A 21327-nucleotide genomic window follows, 5' to 3' on the forward strand; every position below is an offset into this window, starting at 1 on the left:
TAGATCACAATTACCATGTTATTTATTCTTAAAATGAAATTTCATTAAAGTTTCAGATCCACAGGTTTTCTGCAGATTTACATAATTTTCCCCATGTGAAAATTCAGTCCCTTTATTTGAAAATGGATCGTTTCAACTTGAGGACACACTGCGAGCCAAGTACTTTGTGCTGATATGTTCACAGAAATTAGTAGAGCGTGATGGAGGCAGAATCTTCCACACAAATGCTTTTGGCCTTACTGATCTAGAGCATTTCTGTTATAGAGCATTAAGTGTCTTTGTGGGTTGGGCTTTTTTAATCCACAAGTTCGTTCTTGTTCCTTGGAGTAAAATGTGGCTATTACAGTTGTTTTCTGTAACTTTAAACTGTACCGCTTCAGTTAATGCTTATACTGTGATTTGAGAATTTTAATTGAACAGGGCTGTGAAAACGCAACATATAAATTTATTTGTATTTGTTTTATTAAGGGGTTTTGGACTATGCCACTTCAGCAATGACTGTGAGAGAATGTTAAAACAAAAAGGTAACCAACAAGCTACAAACAGTTGTTATACATATATGCAATGAGACAATACAGAAAAACACGCGGTACAAAGAGAAGCTTTCAGCATAAGAGCCAAAAAGGAGAATGTACATTTACAACAGTAAGTTGAATTTAAGGAAAACAAAGAAACCTCCTTGAAGTTGGTAATTTTGCTGCTCTTAAACTATTGGCTACTGGTGTTTATCTATGCCCTGCAGAATCAGAACTGTGAAAATTTATTTAAGATTAAGAAGTTTGAATGTGCATGTCAGCTCTCTGTATTGTCATGTTAACCTGATAGTTTTCAGGGACAGGATACTAGGCTTTGCAGTAGTATTTTTGTTCTTTGATGAAGACAATAAATAGAAAAAGAAAAGTCCAACAACTTTGTAACTCAGGGAAGTTGTCCTCTCCTGCTGCTTCGTCCAGTAACAGGCCTGGAAAGCAGAAACAAGATTTTTCTGCAATTCTTAATTTCATGTCTGACAGACAAGAATGAAGAATGCTAAGAACTGCAAGTAAGAGGCATCTTGGGGAAATAAAAGCAGATACAAAGGAAAAAAATGGATAGAACAACTTTGTTCTGGAGATTTAAGGGGCAGAAAGAGTATTTGAGCAAGGGTGTAATGCAGATGTGGGTCTGGTATAGTCTCATGCTATTTGGGGCTATTAGAAAGTATTGAAATGAGAAAGTACCAGAGAAAGTGTTATCATGACAGATACATGAGACATTATGCAGAGCAGGTATGGCTTAAGTAAGACAGAAACTGTCCTCAAAGAGCTTTAAATTAAGATTAACAGTTTGTTTCTAACCTGGGGGTCAGTGCAGTGATCCCAGGAGGTGGTATACAGTGGCCAAGTCAATGGTTTTGTTATAGCAATTTGAATGAATATAAGCAGAACAATTTTCACAACCAGAAAAGAGGAGGTTATTGTGTTAAAGACAGGAAGTTTTAAGAGTTATATAAAGAATTTTAGTAGCATGGATTAAAAGAGTTAAACACTTTGTAAATACATGTTCTGTATGCTTTTATATGCAGTCTAGATATTAAGATCATCGACCCGTATAGAGAGAAAAGATGTATTTACTTCCTTCCATAATGCAGAAGTGCCTGTTATGTGAACTCCATCCTGTGGGAGCATTTCAAGGGTATACAGGGTAGTTTCATTAATAAAAGAGGATGGAGCCAGGCTCTTTTCAGCAGTGCCCAGTGACAGGACAAGGGGCAATGGGCACAAACTGCAACATGGGGAAATTCCGTCTGAATATGAGGAAAAACCTCTTTACCGTGAGGGTGGCAGAGCCCTGGCACAGGCTGCCCAGAGAGGCTGCGGAGTCTCCTCTGAAGACATTTAAAACCTGCCTGAACGTGACGCTGTGCACCTGCTGTAGGTGAACCTGCTTTAGCAGGATGTTTGACTAGATGATCTCCAGAGATCCTTTGCAATCCCAACCATTCTGTGATTCTGTGAAAAGTGCAAAGTGGGTCTTCCTTAAACATGAGGTCTAACTTGCGTCTTATCCCAGGAGAGAGTTTTGAAATAGCATCTGGATTACGTAATTTGTGTTTAGTCTTTTTTTTTTATATGAATCTTGTGCAAGCTCTGCAGCCCTATGAAGTTATGCTGAAATTGGTGGGGTTTTGGTATAGCATTTTGATACTAGTACCATATGCTTTGTTTAACTGATATACTTATCCAGCAAAATTGCTTAATTGGGACATCTCCTGGGGCACTGATGTAAGACCAGTGGTACTTAATATATACAACTGTTGCTTATCAGGGCCTTAATGGGATGGTGGCTACAATTTACTAGTATCTGCCCCTGGTTATTCAGTGCTGCTTATGTCATCTGTTGGTTACAGTCTCTTGAAACTTGTCTATACAAGGGAAGTGTTTCCGGCAGTTAATTCCCTGAGAGTAAAATATTGAGTGCTGTAGTGAAAATAGATTGGTGATGGTAGTCACAATTTCTGCACTGATTATTACAGTGGGGAATATCTGGTAACTTCCCTTATAGTCTTGGAGGATGCTTGCCACAATTTTTTTCTGATTAGATGAAAAATAAAATACAGTCATAAGTAGTGTTGGATTGCAGTCATTCCTGAGTTTCTAAGATTCATATTGTCATTTGATTAGTTAATCACCCATTTTCAAGTGTGAACATATTTTCACACTTCAACCAAGACAGTGTTAACAATGAAACTATAGATAGCAATAGAGATTCGTTATCTATTGCACAAGTCTCTGCACCTTGTTCTTAGCAGATAAAGAGAGCCCATGTCTGCACACAGGTGTGATTGATTTTTTTTTTTAACTCCAAACATTGGTCAAATGAGTTCAAAGGAATATTTTCAAACGGCACCTCTTCAGCATGTTTGCTGTTGACATTTTTTATCTTGTTTCATGAAATATAACTTCCAGTAAAAGCCTGTGATTCTTTGCTAAGCTTATGCATGTGAAATACATCGCTCGTAGGTGAGAGATGTGGGGGAGGTTTAAATGAAAATTAACATTTAGAATCAAAGAAGCATTTCTTTCTCTTTTTAAAGGGAGCATACTTTTACTGAAGCCGCTGTAAAGTCATTCAGGGTGCCTTATTTGCAATTGCCATCTGAGATTTTCACTGACTGGAGACATGTCTTCCAGATGAGGAAAACACATGGTGGAGCAGTTTGTAGTGTCTTTTTGTTGTTGCAAGTTGCAACATTTTGTATTTATTCCCTCATATAAAATTAAACCCATCCGTATGTCTTGTTTTCTAAAGGCTGAAGATCAGAAGTCTTTACAGCAGAATCTGCTCTTATAGGAAGAGGAAGCACTAGGCATCCTCAACTATTTCTGTCCAGTCTTACTAATCAATAATTCTGCCTGTTCTAACAAGCGGATACTAGTAGCTTGCCAGCCTCTGAACCTGCAGCCTGTCAAGTCTCACATAACTGATGTGAGACTTCAAGCATTAGTGCTGTGTTGCCTTGGCCCCTCTTGCTCTAGAAGAACTGCAGCTGGTGTGTGGCTAGGTGGCATGCTCTGGAGTGGCAGTGCCTATGTAAAGTCCTGTGCCTTGTCTCTTTCCCCTTCACCAAGAATGAAACCTTTCCCTTCGTAGGCCTGGCCTTTCCGTTCATGTTTCAGGGGAGTTGGAAGCATCCGATCAAGGTGACTACCATAATTTTTTTGTTGTCTTTCTAGCAAGACATCATTGAAGTAGTATCTAGGGAACTGCCATCTGTTGAAGTAGAAAAAATGCATCAAATAATAATTAAGTTTGCCAGTCACTACTGGATGTGATTGAGAGAGTAAAAACCACTTCAGTTCCTTTTCTGAAGTCCATACACAGCAGCACGATCTTTCATTGGCTTTTGTTTCCTTACAAATGAATCTTTTATGTAACAGATTCAGATGTACCCTGAAGTTATAAGCTATACACCAGCTATAGATGACTTGAATGGCACCAAGATTTTGAATAAAAATAATAGCGTTTCAGTAATGTAAAAGGAAGGGAAGGTCCACCACCAAAACAAAGCCAGATATAAACTTTCATAATTTGATTTATCCTCCTTGCAAGAAAATTACTTTTCAGGCTGTGGTCAGAATGTTTTCTTGTCTGAATAAATTTACAACAATTATAGGGTGACTGTCACTTGCACTGAAGGTTTTATTTGGAAACTTATTTCAGACATTACCGAAGCTTTGGATTTTTGTTTTCCTTCCTTGTGGCTCTACATGCAGTCAAAAGTTTTCTTTGTCGTCATGGTTTTCTTTAAAAAGCTACCTAGTCAGTCTCTTGTTTTATCCTTTCCCATTTGTTTAAATGCCATACAGAGAAGAGCTAGTCCCTGATCATAAATGTTGAAGAGGAAATTGTTCAGTATTCAATGTGGCTTTTAGGCCATAGTAACCACTGTGTGGTGCAGTCCTCTGTGTGTGTGAGCTGGCAGTTGAGCCCTCTCTGCTGTCTTTCCATTAATACTAGCCTGGACACTTCCTAATCACTCCCGGGTGTGGTTTTAATTTGTTGGGGTTTTTGTGTCACAGTAGAGAATTACTCTGGAGGCAAGCTCTGAAGTCCTGAAGTACTTTCCAATCCATTCCTTAACGTAGACAGGTGTTAAAGCTCTATCCTTGGTATCAGGAGTTATTACAAGTATAGAAGAAGAAATTGAGTAAACCTTTAATAACTGGAACATGCTACATAGTCCTGTTTGAGTGCTAGTCTTGTTTATACATGCTCTTTTTGTGTGGTAAATCCCTGCTTAGAGACACAAATCTTCTTAACTGCTGGTTGATTCTCTTAGGAATTGCTGTTTCTTTAGTTCTGGAAATGTTTGCTTCTTAAAGGGCATGCCACCCTGTAATGTAGGATCACTGTTCTCCCTTGAAGTTCAACTGAAGTGGTTGCTTCTTTCATCTCTAAACCTCAAAAAGCCTTATAGATAGGGAAACAAAAGTACAAAGAACTTAAGCAGTTTGCCTGACATTCTGGAGGAATGCTAGTGGTAGAGTAGAGATCTAAAGATCAAGTCCTCAATTTATAGTCCGTTGAGATGACATGAGATTGTAACAGTACTCATAGTTCAGGAAATTACGCCTAAGTACGCTTTTGCATTTGGATTGTATCATTGGAAATGGTAGGGTCTGAGTCATTGGAGCAGAAGACAAAGGTGATGAAACAAAAGCTACTTATTAATGTATGTAAAGAAGGATGCAGAAATGGATGAGAAAAAAATGTCATTGCTGAATGTGATCCTGTTACTATCTAAAAAAAAACTTTCTTTCAGCAGGTGACTTCTTTTTGCATGCATCATACCCTGAATATTTAGCTTATAGTAGATCCTTATGCCTATCTGTAGCCAAATGTACAGTAGGATAGTGTTATATAATTATCTACAGTGTTATATTTGCATACATCCTTAGTTTACGTTGCTGAGAAGTCTGTTGTTGTCTCTTCCATAAATTATAAAAAACAATCTGAGAAACTGGGATTTATGTTCCTTAAAACTTACAGTAATTAAATAAATTCACTGCACTTGTTTCAAGTTCAGACTTGACACTTAAAGACTGATAAACAGGATGCGAGTAGAGGAAGATGCTTTTCCTACCACAACAGATCAAAACATGTTGGGTTTTTTTATAAAAGCTTTTCCCCTCCCTTTAGTTTTTAGGTGTGTAAGAGTGATGCAACAATAATAATGCTGAACACTTAGCTTCTCTGTATTCACCAGTCTGGAAAATTCAATCTGACTTTAAATTTAACACTACTCTGCTAAGGAGCCTCAACTGACCAGCGCTCATTCTGTGGTTTTACTTACTGAGATATGGATGTTATGGAGAAGCAGTATTGGCAGTCATAAAATTCCATGACCTGATATTCAGTAAGGGGAAAGGAGTCTTACATGCATGAACTTCTTAGTTCCTAGTATCTTATCTATGTTGTGCAGTTAAACACTTGCCTGTTTATAAGTACAGGAGTCTTATTGTTGAAGGCAGTGAAATTATTGTATCCTATATTTTTGAGCTGAGAAAAAAATTCTCATTGTAACTGCAAACAAATGTGATTTATATCCCTGGCTCTCTTTCTTATCTTTTTTTATGTTGCCAAATATGATTTTATAGCCACTGTACTTTCATCTACTGATATTAATTTCAGTGTTCAGGGAGTACTGAATGCAAGGAAGGGAGATCTGATTTGAAAACTCAGCTTTTGACATATATTCCTCCACAATAGTATTCTGGTGTGTTCCTAATTATCTACCTTACAGGGATATTTGCATCCTTAAGTAATACGGGTTTTATGCAACTCCAGTTCTGATGGCTGGTTGGTGGGGGTGCAGCAAGAGTTGGTTGATGTTGATGTGACAAACCACAGTATCATCTGTAGAATCCTGAGATATATTTCAGACTGAGTAATGTGACATATAGTATATAGAATCGAAATGAAAACTCAAAAGCTTTATCCCACTGATTCCATTTGTGTTTAGAAGGTTGTAAGAGCCTGGCAACTTCTACATTCAACTTCTTTGTTGCAAAGCATTCAATTAACCACCTCCATTGCTTTACAAGCAATGTTCAACCTTTGTTCACAACTGAAAAGTATATGAGTATATGTAATGTAATGAAGCTGGATACAAAAATGGATACTCAATGGAAGCCCTTGGCAAAGTTAGTAAATCAAATTGTACAAGGTTTTGGAAGTGCTAGACAGTTTTGAAATTTCAGTGACAATGGTAACAATTTTAAGTTAGGGCAAACTGAAAGTAGGAGCTGAATATAGATACTATGAGTCAGGATTTCATAATTAATCTCTCTGCTGTACAATTAAATGTTTAAGGTGTGTCCTATGTTTCTTGACTTTTCCCAACAAGCTGCAATTGGAGATTATGGATTTTACTGAAATATTTATATTATTTACCTGTTTCCAGCGTGAGTCTGATCATGTGTATGGTTAACATCATTATCAGGGATTGGGGTTTGTTTCTTTGGGCATTATAGAATCATAGAGTCATTTAGGTTGGAAAAGACCTTTGAGATCATCAGGTCCAACCGTTAACCCAGGACTGCCAAGCCTACCACTAAACCATGTCCCTAAGCACCTGTATATCTGTTCCAAAAATCTCGTGGTACAAACAATTGAAATGAGATAACAGGCAGAACTGAATAAGGGCAAAGAGAGCAAGAAGACATTACAAATGTCATATTTTGATATGAACAGATCTACTGCATATCTGTTATCATTATACATGTCATACATATGGAATTTAGTATATGTATTTTATATATATAAGTATTTAATTCTCTTTCCTACCTATCCTATAGAATTAGGAAGAAGCATAACACCAAAGAAGACATAGCTGAACAGTGATATGTAAAAGAAACTGTAACTAATGTTTAACTTTCTGTCATGGTTTTACTTAACTAGGGCGAAATGTTAATCAGCTTAGAAAAGCAGGGATTTTTGGTCAGGCTATTTTGAATTCATTGTTTTGGGGAGGTTTTTTACCCCACTTCTTAGAACACCTTTTATTTAATTTCAGTGACTAATTCACATTTTAGAGAAAAGAATAGTCAGTGCTCTAAACTTTCAATAAGGTTCATAACATCTCTGAGATTTCCCAGAACTTCTACAACAAAATTATGGGAGAGCGAATTTGGTAGTTCTTATAAGTCAAAGGCTTAAAACAAAAAGAAAAAAAAATTAACAATTGTATAAATCAGCATACAGAAGTAGAAAAGCATAGAAAATCAAAACACTCATCCTCCCATTCTTTCTGTGTTTTACTTTTTATGGGAATTTGGAAATGTAACTAAATCTACTGCAGAGTATAGATCAACTTTTTTTTTTCCTGAGCATTGCATTCTACGACACAAACATGTAAATCTCTCTCAGTATCATAATTTGTATTCAGTTAAGTACCAAAAAGTTGATTGCAGAGTGTGATGAATCAATTCCCATGCTGGGATAAGCTGTAGAAAGGGGAAACTGAAGTTTGAATTTCATTATTGTCTGATACAGAACATCAGATTATGACTAACAGCAAGATTTTAACCCCAGTGTTCTAAAAAACATTGCATTTGGAATGCCAGAATAATGCTTTTTAGCTTCACTATGCTATATACTGTTGCTAGCATGTATTGAAGTAAAAAGTTTTGTTTGTTCTGAGGGTCCTTTCTCCCTGTTTAGAAAAGAAGATGTGGAAATTTGCATAGCTTGGTATTTATTTCTTGAACTAGGAAATCTTAGCTAAATGGAGACAGCCAAGTTAGTTGGAGAAATCATAGCACCTTTAGAGAATCGCAATTATTGGGTATTTTTTGATATTTTTATTGGGTTCTTAACAAGTGCTTCTTACACCTTCTTGTTACACTTCTTGATTTTTATTTTCAGAAATATGTATTGTATATACTATAAGTATAGTATCTTAATGTTACGTCTTTTCTTCCATTGCTATAGAAAATACGCATAGAAAAACATTTATTAATCCTTTGTTCTCTATTGCAAGTGTGAGAGCTTGACCCTTTGTAATGCATAAGGATTGCTTTTTGTCAATTTTAGCAGGAGAAGCAGCAGTATGTGGCAAAACTGTATCTACAATCTTTGACAAATTATATTCTTGTTATGGTTCCAATTTCAAAACCATCGGTATGCCAGTTATGCTGTCATCCAGTGTCCTCCAATATCATTCTGGTTTTACCGTAGTTCATCTCCAAATTTGTCATAGTAATTGTCTGTCTTACCATCCATGAAAGTTTTTGTTTACTTTTTTAAATATAAAGATTTGATTGGTGATGGCACCTGACCTGTACCAGTGCTGACAGATATACTAATGCAAATCAGGTGTGTGGCTGAACTGGAGTTTCTGCAGATACGCTTTTACAGTCCCTTGAAATTCATCTGCTTCTTGCTTAGGCATTTACATGTTAACTTGCTTTTTACCATAAAGAATAATCTCTAACCTGGAATTTCAAGTCATTATAAATACTGCATATGCATGGATGCTACCATTTTGAAGTACTGAAATGCATTTGCACTTTTACAAGTAATGGTAGCTATTAATACTGTAACTGAAAGTAAATAAATACGTTTGTAATTCAGCTATAATAGTCTTTGAATTGACTTGAAATTCAGTCTTGTTAATCAGAAAATTAGGGGAAATATTGAATTTAATTTTTTTTAAACTCAGGTATGGGTTACACAAGCAGGAATATATGTTAATTTTTAAAAAAATGACGCAGTTTCCTGTATCTTTAAGATTCTAGAATAGTATGATGTTTAAGAATTTCTCACATTGATTTCAGTTGTAGATTTCATTGTGGAAGACAGAGTTAGTCATATTTAAGAGACTTAGAATATAATCATAACTAGGACCATCCAGTGTAAGTGCAAGCAAAGTACCTCTAGGAGAGTGTAACCAGTTGTGGTGGCAGTTTAAGCTCCAATCATGTTCTTATCGCGTCATCAACAAAGAAATGTAAAGGGCTGTTTCAAAGAAAATATTACAGTACCTTGCTTTGTGCAATTAAAAGATCATTTTGAACAATTTAGCATTAAGCTAAATTGACTGTCTGAATAATGATTAGGACATCCGTCTGTTGAATGCAGTTTGCATTGAATTCTGTCTTACATAGCCCAAGTTCTGCCTGAACTAATGCTCACCTAGAACATGGCAACTGCATAGACATAATTCTTTTGATATCAGAATAACATAGGCTGGTCATTTTATTGACTTTCTGTTCATCAAGCCATGTTGTGCTTTGAATATAAAGAATTCAAAATGTCTAATTCAGCATCCTTTTTTCCTCACAATTTAATTCCATTGGAATAGCAAAAAACCCACAGTGTACCACCATCTGCAAATTCTGAGCACCAACCAGCTTACACCCCTGCAGACTTACAGCTGAGGAGCTCTGGTTCCTTGACGGGTGATACTCAGTCTCCAGGGTCGAGGCCATAGAAGGCACCTTCGGGAGACCTCCTGCTGGTGGTGAACACCAAGAGAGTGGGAAGCAGCTGCAGCAAGAGCTGCTGGCCAGCCTGTCTGCTGGAGGTATGGGGCTATGGCAGCACAGAGCCAAGGCAGGGGAAAGCGGCAGAATCTCAGCAGCGTGGTTCTTGCCAGGTTAGGGAATGTGTAACAGAGCAGCTGTTGGATATGCAGTGACAGTTACCACGACCACCATGGCTTTGCTGGCTGACAGCATGTCTCCCAAAGGGGGGTAAAGCATGGGCTACTCTAATCAGATGTTCATCCAGAGAAAAATGAACTTTCTGTCATTCAAGTCCTTGTGGGTACTGCAAAGAGAACAAAAGCATACAGTCATTAAAAAAAAGTCACTGGCTACTGACCTACCTGTCAATAAGCATTAAAGAAATGTGATGCTACTGCTGAGAAACTATCAAATTTGCTTTAAAGAGCAATGCTAATGTCAAACATGAAGTCAGAATCAGTGTTGATTTGTAACAATCATGCTGGAAACCAGGAGATTCTTTTGGTTTTATTGTGAAAGGAAAACCCTCCACAACAGATACTTGCATGAACAAAGGAGAAAAATTGCTGCTGAAATAGGGAAAGAACAGAGAGGGTAAAAGTAGTTTTTCATTCCAGGCAGTTTGGACATAGTATATTCCGCACAGTTCACAACAGCAATTAGGCTCTGGAAATTGGCAATAAACCCTGAGAAAGGATAAACATATTGTCAGAATAGTTGTTTTTTTGAAGAGGTGCATTCAGTCTGACTCAGGGAGGAGCTGGAGTCTGCAGTGAAGGGAGATTAGCAAGCACTAACATACTTGCAACTCATTGGAGTTACTGTAAAACAACAGTTTTTCTAAAAAACATCTGCATGACCCTCCTCAGAAGACATGCATTCACCAGTTCTACTTCTGCAGACTTAAATTCATATCCTGTTCCAGAAAAGAGAAAGAGCTTTGTGGTCTCACTTCAGCTTTTACTGTGTTTGATGTACATCAGAAATACCCTCCTAGCTTTTTCACATGCTAGTCAGAAGGCTACTGTAATTCTGTAAGTGCTGTGCTATTCTGGCAAGGTGGTTTTGCGTTAAACTCTTCTTAGCACTTTTTCATTCAGTTTCTCTCTCCTCTGTCATTTATTTCATACCACTTCTGACTTCTGCAGTAAAAAAAACCCAACTTGTAATGTATATAAACATGAATGATACTTGCTGAAAACAAAGGGGTTTTTCCTTTCGTCCATTCTGTAGTCATGTATGAAGCTTCTACTTTTTTCTTGTATTTTGGTGGTTAGTCAGAAGGCCATATAGACATTTGGGCCTTTGGGAGAGATTCTTCCTGCTTTTCATTTGAAAGCAGGTCACTGCTTTTATTGATTTCTGGACTACCAGATAGTGTATGTGTCAATGTCAAGTTTTAGGTCTCTTCTTGTGTTGGTATTGGTGATGAAGAATATAGTATTTCAGTTGTATGGGGGCACACCTAGGTCATTTTACCATTAAAATTACCAGAGAACCAGAAATGCTCTCCTGATTTCAACTAAGAAATCTCAACATTGTTGAAATATATTTAGAAAGTTCATTGTATAATTGTCTTGTTTAGGGGGTTGGGTTTTTTTTTTCCTTTTGGCATTTCCAGCAAAAACTCAACAAAGGAATTCTTTTTTCTTTTACTATTGTATAAAAACTAGGCTCATTCTTGGAATGTTAATATTAGTGTTACCTATTTTGGAGAAAAAAACTGAGATTGAGAGGCTGAGTTATTTTCTTGCAAAAATGATGAATGATGACAAAAATATCCGTGGGGAAATATGTAAAATTACTGCGGTATGTAGGAATTAAATGTTATTTTATTAAAGATTTGTATAATCTGTCTGAAATACAGAAAACCTGAAAGAATGTTGCCAGACTTTTAGCTAGAAATGTATGAATTTCTGTCCAGGTCTTATTTTAAATGTTAAAATTAATTCTGACCCACTTTTGAATAGAAAGATCTTATATTTTTCATACTAAAATTGATGATATTTTAATATTACCAGGAAAATTTATTGATAAAGCTTACAAAACTGAATGCCATTTTGGCTGGGAAATCTCACTTCTCCCTGCCAAGTAGCACTGGATATTTTGCAACATCCAGAAGTGCAGACCAACAGCAGTCTCTTTGAGGAGAGGATCTTAGAATTGCTCAGACCTTCCTGTCCTCATTTCAGCTGGGATGGAGTTAACTTTTCTTAGTAGCTAGTACAGTGCTGTGTTTTGGCTCTGATGTGAGAAAAACGTTGCTAACACACTGTTGGTTTTAGTTGTTGCTGGGTAATGTTTATACTAAATCAAGGACTTTTTGGTTTCTTGGGCCCTGCCAGTGAGCGGGCTGGAGGGGCACAAAAAATTGGGAGGGGACACAGCCAGGACAGGTGACCCAAACTAGCCAAAGAGGTATTCCATAGCATATGGCATTATGTTGAGCATATAAGTTGGGGGAAGAAGGAAGGGAGGGATATCTGACATTATGGCGTTTGTCTTCCTGAGTAACTGTTACGCGTGATGGAGCCCGGCTTTCCTGGAGATGGCTGAACACCTGCCTGCCCATGGGAAGCGGTGAATGAATTCCTTGTTTTGCTTTGCTTGCATGCACAGCTTTTGCTTTGCCTATTAAATTGTTCTTGTCTCAACCCTAGAATTTTACATTCCAGTTCTCTTCCCTATCCTTCTGGATGAGGGCTAGTAAGCAAGCAGCTGTATGGTGCTTGGTTGCTGGCCAAGGTTAAACCATGACACTTCCCATGAAACTAGGAATACAAACCACAGAATAAAGTGGTTATATTTATTAATAACACTAATGTTTTGCCACCTTTTCACTTCCACTGTCTGGAGACTGCAGCAGAAACCACGTGGCCAGATAATTATCTTTCAAATAAGTTATTAAATTAATCTTCTGTCCTTGAAAACACAAGCAAAACTAAGAATACATTAAGCAACCCCAAACATTTCCAAATGTGCGCATGCATTTGGTGGGACAGGCACATTCTATTTCTTCTAAGCATAAATTAGTGTATTGCAAAAGGAAAAAAGGAAACCTAATACTTATATGTATAAATTAAAAAAGAAATTCTTCTAAGCAATCTAGGAACTGGTCATTCAGCTGATTCAGTTTTTGTCTGAAGCCTGCATATGAGGTGCAGTGTGTTGTATTTCCAGTCTGAAGTTCCAGGCAGAAGAGAAACTGCTTCAACTGTTCAGGTATTCAGGTATGGAGTGAGAAAGGAACACATTCTACTGTCTTACTGAGCTTAGCTTTGAATTGGCTGGATTTGGACTGTAGAGGCAAACTTTCTCCACTTGGGCTGTACCAATTTTCCTTGGCTCAGAGTTCACTCTTTCCAGTAGAAACAGGATAAAGTTACCAATCAGGTACTCTGCAAGCCATCTTTATGTGGTTGAATTGTTTCTTTTGTCATGTTAAGGTACCTTTCTGGACTGCTTGGGAATGGGAAAGAGCTCTGACAACATCATTGCTTTAAAAAGTTTTAACAGCAGGGTAAATTCTGCCTATCTTTAGCAGCTGTCTTCTTTAGATTCTTTCATTCCCTGTAAGCAGGGTCAGACTTTATTTGTCTCATGCCTGTGACCTACAGTACCCAGTGGTCTACACTTCACAGTCACAGACTTTGAAAAAGTGTCCCTAAATACTCACTGTGCAGCTGTCCTGAGGCAAATGGCTTAAGGGCAGATATGATTATTTCAGAGTTTTCTGAAAATCTGAATTGGAATGTTGCAGGCAGTTTTTTAACATAATTTGCTTTTTTGCTGTATTCTCTTTTAACAATAGCTGCCCTTTTTTTTTTTATGTCATCTTTGTGGTTCACCTGTTTCATATTTGCCAAGGAATAGTCATTCTTCAGCAGGAAATAAAAATGGCCCTATGAAGATGGATTCTGTAATCTCCTTTAAATTGTGATTCTAGAGGACAAGAAGGATAGGAATAGAGGAGGAATGTTCAGCTGAGAGCAAAGAAGAGCAATAAATGACGTATAAGTTCACCAGAATATCACACAGCTCCTGAGATAACTAAAAGGGCTGCTATCAGCCACTTTGCAGAAAGCATGTGGAACCATACCCCAGCAGTAATTACAGTGGCCAGACAGCTCTAGGTTTTGGTGTGGGAGCACAGATTTTTCCACCCATCCCACTCCAGCAAGGCAGTGTATTAGGCCTTCTACTCACCTGGAGGAGAGAACAAAGACAATTGCTGTCCTGATCCAATCGTTAGCATTCAGTTGTTTTCCTAGGCTGTTGAATGAGTCCTGTTTATTGCTGAAGTGATTGTGTATAGTGAATTGTGAAAGCAACGATATGTTTAGTTTCTTTTGCAAAAAAGCCTTCTGAAACCTAAAATCTAATATACCTCACTAGGTTCGTCAAGTTTACCAGCAATTAATCGAAAATCTAGAACATGCCCAAGCCAGTGTATTGATGAAGTTGCAAAAGCTAATATTAAGTGATGTGTTGCTTGACTATAGCATGTTGTAGTGCTTTTAAGACCTCTCCTTCACAGTTCAGCACCTCAGTATGCTCTGCCAGAATGACTAGGCAACTGCTCCATTTGGTCTCACAATGTGTCCCCCTCTAGTGTAGCTTCACAGATGCTCTAAACCCAACGTGCATAAAGAACAGGAGTATTTGTTCTGACTGCAATGTCAGTCCACCAAACAACTATGTAATATGAAATTACAGAACGGAGACAGGTGATTTTAGGACTTACCTACTTCCCTGAAAAGAAGCCTAGTAAACTGCAGTGCTTTGGGAAAACGTTCCAAGAGGCAATGGACTGGCTTGAAGAATACTTAAGATAAGTACTTAGATAAAGGTTCTGGTTTTTGCTCTCAGACCTCTCAGTGTAAATAAGAACATGCTCTATTGGTAAGGAGAGTGAACATTTTGTGCACTCTAGTGAGTTTAGACCATGGCTGGCTGTCACTGATAGTTTTTTTGGTTTAACCCTATTTTGGTGATAGTTTCAGTTTGAGTCATTATTACTCGCTGAAAGACAAAGTGATGGAAACCTTCAGAGTTATAAGAGAGGTTATGTAATCTCATCAATCATTTTGTGTTTGCAATGTATACCATAGCTTTAAATTTTAGTAATTTCAGTTCTTTATAGTCAAATGGCCAAAGTATCTGGGCTTTTTATCAGAGTTTAATTATAAATTGTTACAAAAATGACTAAGTTACATGAAGCTGATTTAGCAAAGCTTGGGGAAGAAGCTTTTGGAAAGAGGGTAGCTTAGGATGTATTTTATTAGCTTGTCCAGAGGTAGCATGTTTTTTGAAAAAAGATAACTAGGAAAACTGTAGGTAAGACAGGCTATTTCTGTAGGGTAGCAGCACAGGAAAAAATAGTGTCTGATGAAAGGTGGCACAGTTTTAATTCTTACTAAGTTTCCTTGGCCAAAGTATCTGGGCTTTTTATCAGAGTTTAATTATAAATTGTTACAAAAATGACTAAGTTACATGAAGCTGATTTAGCAAAGCTTGGGGAAGAAGCTTTTGGAAAGAGGTAGCTTAGGACGTATTTTATTAGCTTGTCCAGAGGTAGCATGTTTTATGAAAAAAGATAACTAGGAAAACTGTAGGTAAGACAGGCTATTTCTGTAGGGTAGCAGCACAGGAAAAAATAGTGTCTGATGAAAGGTGGCACAGTTTTAATTCTTACTAAGTTTCCTTGTAATTGTATGAAACATTTTGAGTTTGTTTTGCCTCAAGACAAAAATGTCGGAGGCTGAGAGATTTTTCTTTTATACAGGAGGAGAGACAGAGAAAGAGGAAGAAAATAATAGTGAAAACAGTGACAGAAAATAATACTTGGGATAATAAAATCAGTAATATATGAACCTCTTAGTTTGCATAAGCACACAATATTTTCATAGGTTTACCATTTCAAATGTTTGCATTTGAGTGAGATTTTTTACATCTATCTGTATATGTCTGGTCTTATTTTTTTACATGAAATACTTGTGTTATATTTGCTATCTGAACTTTGCAAAATAATCCCAAAATACAGTGACAATGGTGGTTCTGTCAGACTTGCTGAAATTACGTAAGCCCCATGCCCTTTGGAGAAGATTGTTTCTTGTCTCATTTTTTGAATATTTGCCTGCTTTCCTAAAATACTGAATGGCCTGTGTCAAATTCTGGTCTTCAGTGCAACAATAGCACCCTGCTTTGGGACCACTGATTAGTCATGCAGTAGGGAGCAGAATTTGTTGCTGTGTGTTTGCTCTTCTGTTGCTGTTCCTTCATATTCTCCATGACTTGTTTGGCAGCACATTAGGAAGAAGTCTTGTCTAGTGGTTCATTTAAAACAACAATGTACTTGAGTTTGTTGACAATATAACTACTACTTCTAATTTGAAGATCTGAGCTGTCCCAAGAATGAGTCCCCAACAGTTATTTGCCTTATACTCTAATGTCCAGTGGAAGAAAAATCTGTGCTACAGATAGTTACCACATCAGAAATAATTCAAAACTGCAAGAAAGAGAAAAATAAAAATAACTGAAGCTCCAGACAAATTGGCAGGCTGGGTTGTGTAAATAAAATGGCCAGCTAATTGTATTCCCTAGTGAATCCAGTCCAAATGGACCAGACGGGTTGAGTGCATAATAGAACACATGCACCACAGTTTGAAAATCTCTGGGAATACTGAGCTGTCTTGTGCCACCCCTGATGGAGCTGAAATTGTAGTGAACAGAATGCTGGAACCATGTTGTATTATCAGAGGACGTGGAACCACTTATTTGAACTAAACACTTAGTGCTGTCATGCTGGTGTGACAGAAAATGGCACTAAAGCACAGCTGAGTGGCTATTTTTGTCTGGATAAATACTCCAGTTTGTCAAGCTCTGTCTTCAAATCTGCTAAAGCACAAAGGTAGAATTCAAAATTAGACGTTAACAACTTTATGTTAGCTCAGGAAGAAGTATCACCTTTTTTTTTTTCTTTTTTTTTCTTTTTTTTTCTTTTTTTCTCCTCCTGTGTGCAGTTTCAAATGTCTAATAAAGTAATAGGTCTCAGGTTATTCAAAGGGGATACTTCAGACTATGCTTCATATTGTATTCCATAAAGGCATATTTTGTATACATTTCCTTGTTACTTTATTTCAGTTCATCAGTTTCTGGCATTGCTGGTGATGTAGTCTCCAGTTCAAAAAGCATCTCTTGTAAGAGATGGTCTTCACTATATAAGTATCACTGTAGCTCCTGCTCATACAATTATCTGTACTGCTCTGGAGCATTTGCTTTTTTGTCCCCAAACTAAGCAAAGTATAAAAAAGATAGAGGTTGCAGATAAAAAGATCAGAGTCTTGCTGGCTGCGCAACCAGGCTTAGGGTATAAGTGGGAGTTCACAGTTTCCATTCTTCAACTAGAAGTCTAAAATTAATACTTGCTTAATAATTCTTTGAGGGCTTTTTGTCATTAAACTTGGCTAAAGTTGGTGTTTAGATGGATCAAGGAAAAATCATAAACTCAAGGTTCATGAGTTCTCAGAAGCATTTTCTGCAAATATGTAAAGTGGACCATTACCCCAAGACATGTTCACGGCACCTTGCAGCTTGGGGATGCTCTGTGGCAAGCTGAAGAGGCTGTTGTTTTGTGTTGGGGTGAAGAGCCAACAAAGAGTAGATCGATGGTAGAGGAGTACTTCAGGCATATCTGAAGGCACCCCAGGGACATAGCTCTCAGGATACAAAACTGAAGAGGGAGCCTCAGTATATAGGCCACCGTACGGAAGGACTGTGCTTCTTTCTATGCAGGAAATCTGGCTTTCTGGCAAGACTGCTGGAGTAGAAATTTTTTGTTTGGTCAATTGTCAGAACTATAATTTTAAACTGAAATAGTACATAGAACTCAGAGAAAGAGTTCAATCATACTGCCTTTAGTATAGCTAATGGGTGTTCTTGCTAGGCTTGCTGATAGTGTTGCCTTGAAGCCAGGAGTGCCATGCCCTGGCAGAGCAATGGGAAAAGATGAAAACAGTAGTTTGCCTCTCTGGTCCCCTAAAGGCAGCGCTCTTGAACTTTCACTACCCTCTTCCTGCAAGGAAAGAGAAAGTGGTTTGGTCAGTGCAGTTCTCTCTTCCTCTTTGTTTTCTTCCTTCTCATTTGAAATTTTCTCTATCTGAAACTGATCTGTGTCATGTAAATAGTGGTATCCAAGATACCAAAATTAAGAGCTGAATATTGCTTTAAACATACAGTATATTCAAAAGCTTTTACCCTTACAATTTTAAGAATTTTTATAACCCATTTTTAAACTCTTCATAATACTCATACTGATTCTCAAGTGTTGTTCCTGAATTTTTAGGTCAAAGCATATTAAGAGGTAGAATATCTTCTAAAAACTTTTGTTTCTGAATGAGGCATACATTGTACAGCCAGATTGTTCAATGAATATATGTGGGGAAATTTTGACTTCTAGTCAGACTTGAGCTGACTTCTGGGATAGCTCCTCCTGCTTGTTGTCTGGTGAAAATATTGCTAGGCAGAAATTAAATAAAATAAAAGTTCAGAATCAATAGATTTAATACATCAACATATTATCAAGGATCTAGGATGGAAAGATTTTCTTCAGTTATATTTTGTTAGTTTCACTGAAAGTAGGATTAATAGCTAAGGCCAAGATCAGCCAAGTATTTTTACATATTTGGTTAAATACTCTACATACTTTATAATTTTAAAACATATTCGCTGGATATCTATCACAATTCTTGAATATAACTATTCAGTGTAACACTGTCGGCCATTCTAGTAGCTGGATAATGTACATACACAGAGAAATACTGAGTTATTACAGGGGTAGCGTTACTGTTGTTCATGGCATTGCTTGTGTCATTGTGAAAAAACCCAGGAAATTAGGTTGAAACTAGGAAGGGACACAAAGAGAAAGTATGATGGAGAATCAAAATAGTTTGTTTGGAGAATCAAAAAAAATTTTTTTCCTTTCCAATTTCAAAATAATTGGAAAGGAATTTCAAAAGTAATGTGTGTATTTGACATTAACAATGCCTGCTTTATGGTGATAGTTATAAATACCTTGATATATTTAGCTTATCAGAAGAAGACAACTAAGATGAAAATTGGTCCTCACCAGCAAGCAATAGAGTATTGGAACAAAATATATGATCATTCCTGCTGTATACAGTCATTAGAGAAATACATTACAAGACATGGAGGCTGGAAATGAAGGCAAGACAAATAAAATGAGCAGCATGGTCCAGTTTTTAACAAGCCAAGTAATGGATTTGGTATCAGTCACTTTTCCCATCAAAATGTTTATTTTCTTGCTGCACGTCCTGTAGCTCAAACAGGAACTATAGTCTCCTTTGCTTAGGAAGTCAGCCACAGTAGTCAGAATGTTGCTTGCAAAATATGTATATAAATACATGAAACAAGTGGAATGTGTGTATAATCTGTAATAGAGTCATTACCCATCTAAGTCGAGACCTCGACAATACTGGTGGAAGCATCAGTGGATCTGCAAGAATGCCTAACTCTAAGAATATCTAATTGTACTCCTATCTCAAATAGGTAATTTTCACTTCTCTGCATTGTGTTAAGGCACAATAGTCTTTCTTTAGTATTTAACAATTATCCAGGTCAATCCAAAAGGTATTTATATTACAGTCATAGCAGAAGTTCCATTGTGCTGTGTGCACTGTTCTTGTCACAGTGAATATATGCTTACGGTTAGGATGGACTGATAAGCCTTTGGCTTTGAGATATAGGAAGCCATACAGTTTGAAATACTTCCTGGCTAGAGTCTGCTTTGACACTAACTTTTTTTTAAAAGTAGCATAACAAATAAAATCCATCTCTCTTTCTGGAAGAAAACTAAGGAAAAATACGTTGTTTTCACTGTGTATTTTTTTGCTTAACTAGTGCTTTGCTGAGAAATTCTGTTGCCTTAATGTTTCCAAACAGCACTTTGTAATTCGCAGAAATTTGCTGTGTGCAAATCTGTTCAAGATTGATGGCATTTTAGTTGGTGAATGCATCTGGGAATGTATACTTTAAACAAATACATCTTACCATTTTACTTTTTCCTGCATGTTCTATTTCCAAGAACCAGAAAGGTACTGAAATAAACTGGGGTCTCTCAGCCTTCGGGGTATATTCACCCCTGGTTATGCACAGAGCTCCATTTGGTGCGTGTCAGAAAACCAAGCGCAATTATTTGAGCAAATCAGAGTACAAGACCCTGATCAATTTAGCTTTGATTGATCCTTATGATCACATCAAAAGGGCGTGGTCTGACACTACAGCACGTGCACACCTAAAAAAGCAGATTGAAAAACACTGATTTAATTATGGATTTTTTGTCCTGACCTGTAGTTTGTTTTTCATTTATTCTGATAATGCAGTTACTTATTTAAGGTGAACCACATGCTAGTATTTTGAGGCAAGTGACTTGTAAATACTTGGTTTTGCCTTTGAACAGGAAATACAATCCTCTGCTGCTAGGCTGCATGTTGTAACTAGTAACACTGACAGATACTATGTCAGAATTGCTGTATGTTCCTCAGGACAAATCCAAAGCAAGTGTAAACTTCATTATGTGTTGTGCTCTGTACACAGTGTCACATAGCTTTTCCACAGGCTAGAAAGACATTTCCAAGTGAATTTGTTGAGATGGTTCACTCCTGAGTTACATGATGCCAACCTAGAAAATTGACAGGAAGCAATTATTTAGATTCTTATAAATTTTTAATTTTTAAAGCACATTGTTATGTATTTCTCTACTAGGTAGGGTAAAGCATATTCCTGGTCATACTGGAATGCCCTGAGGATCCCCAAAAGCCTTTTAAAGAATATTTTATTTACTGTGAGGAGGACTTGAGATAACCCTTTAAGGTGTCTGCAAAATTTGTAAAGTATGGTGAGAACAGATTGGCAGTGGATGCCTTCATCTCAGGCTTCATTGTGTAAGGTTTACTGTGTATGGTTTCAGGCTACTGACAATACTATGAGCATTAAGAGTGTCATTGTGACATTAGTGTTGATGACGTGGGAACTAGTATGCATGGCTGATCCACCCAAAACTCAGGAACAGATTTCTTTCTTTCCTGATGCTATGTGGTTGCCAACAATCTTTTTTTACATACTAAATCCAAAGAAAGAGGTGCTGGGCAAAGCCTTACTGTGGTGCTGCTGGTTTGAAGAGGTGCCATGAATATAATTTGGTTTTGTCTTTCTAATATTTGATGAGACAGAACTTCTGTCAAAGCACTTCTTGTTTATTTGCAAACAAAAGTAAACTTGCTTTCATTTTATATGAAGA

Source organism: Falco naumanni, chromosome 4, assembly GCF_017639655.2.
Source record: "Falco naumanni isolate bFalNau1 chromosome 4, bFalNau1.pat, whole genome shotgun sequence".
In the NCBI taxonomy this organism is placed as follows: Eukaryota; Metazoa; Chordata; class Aves; order Falconiformes; family Falconidae; genus Falco; species Falco naumanni.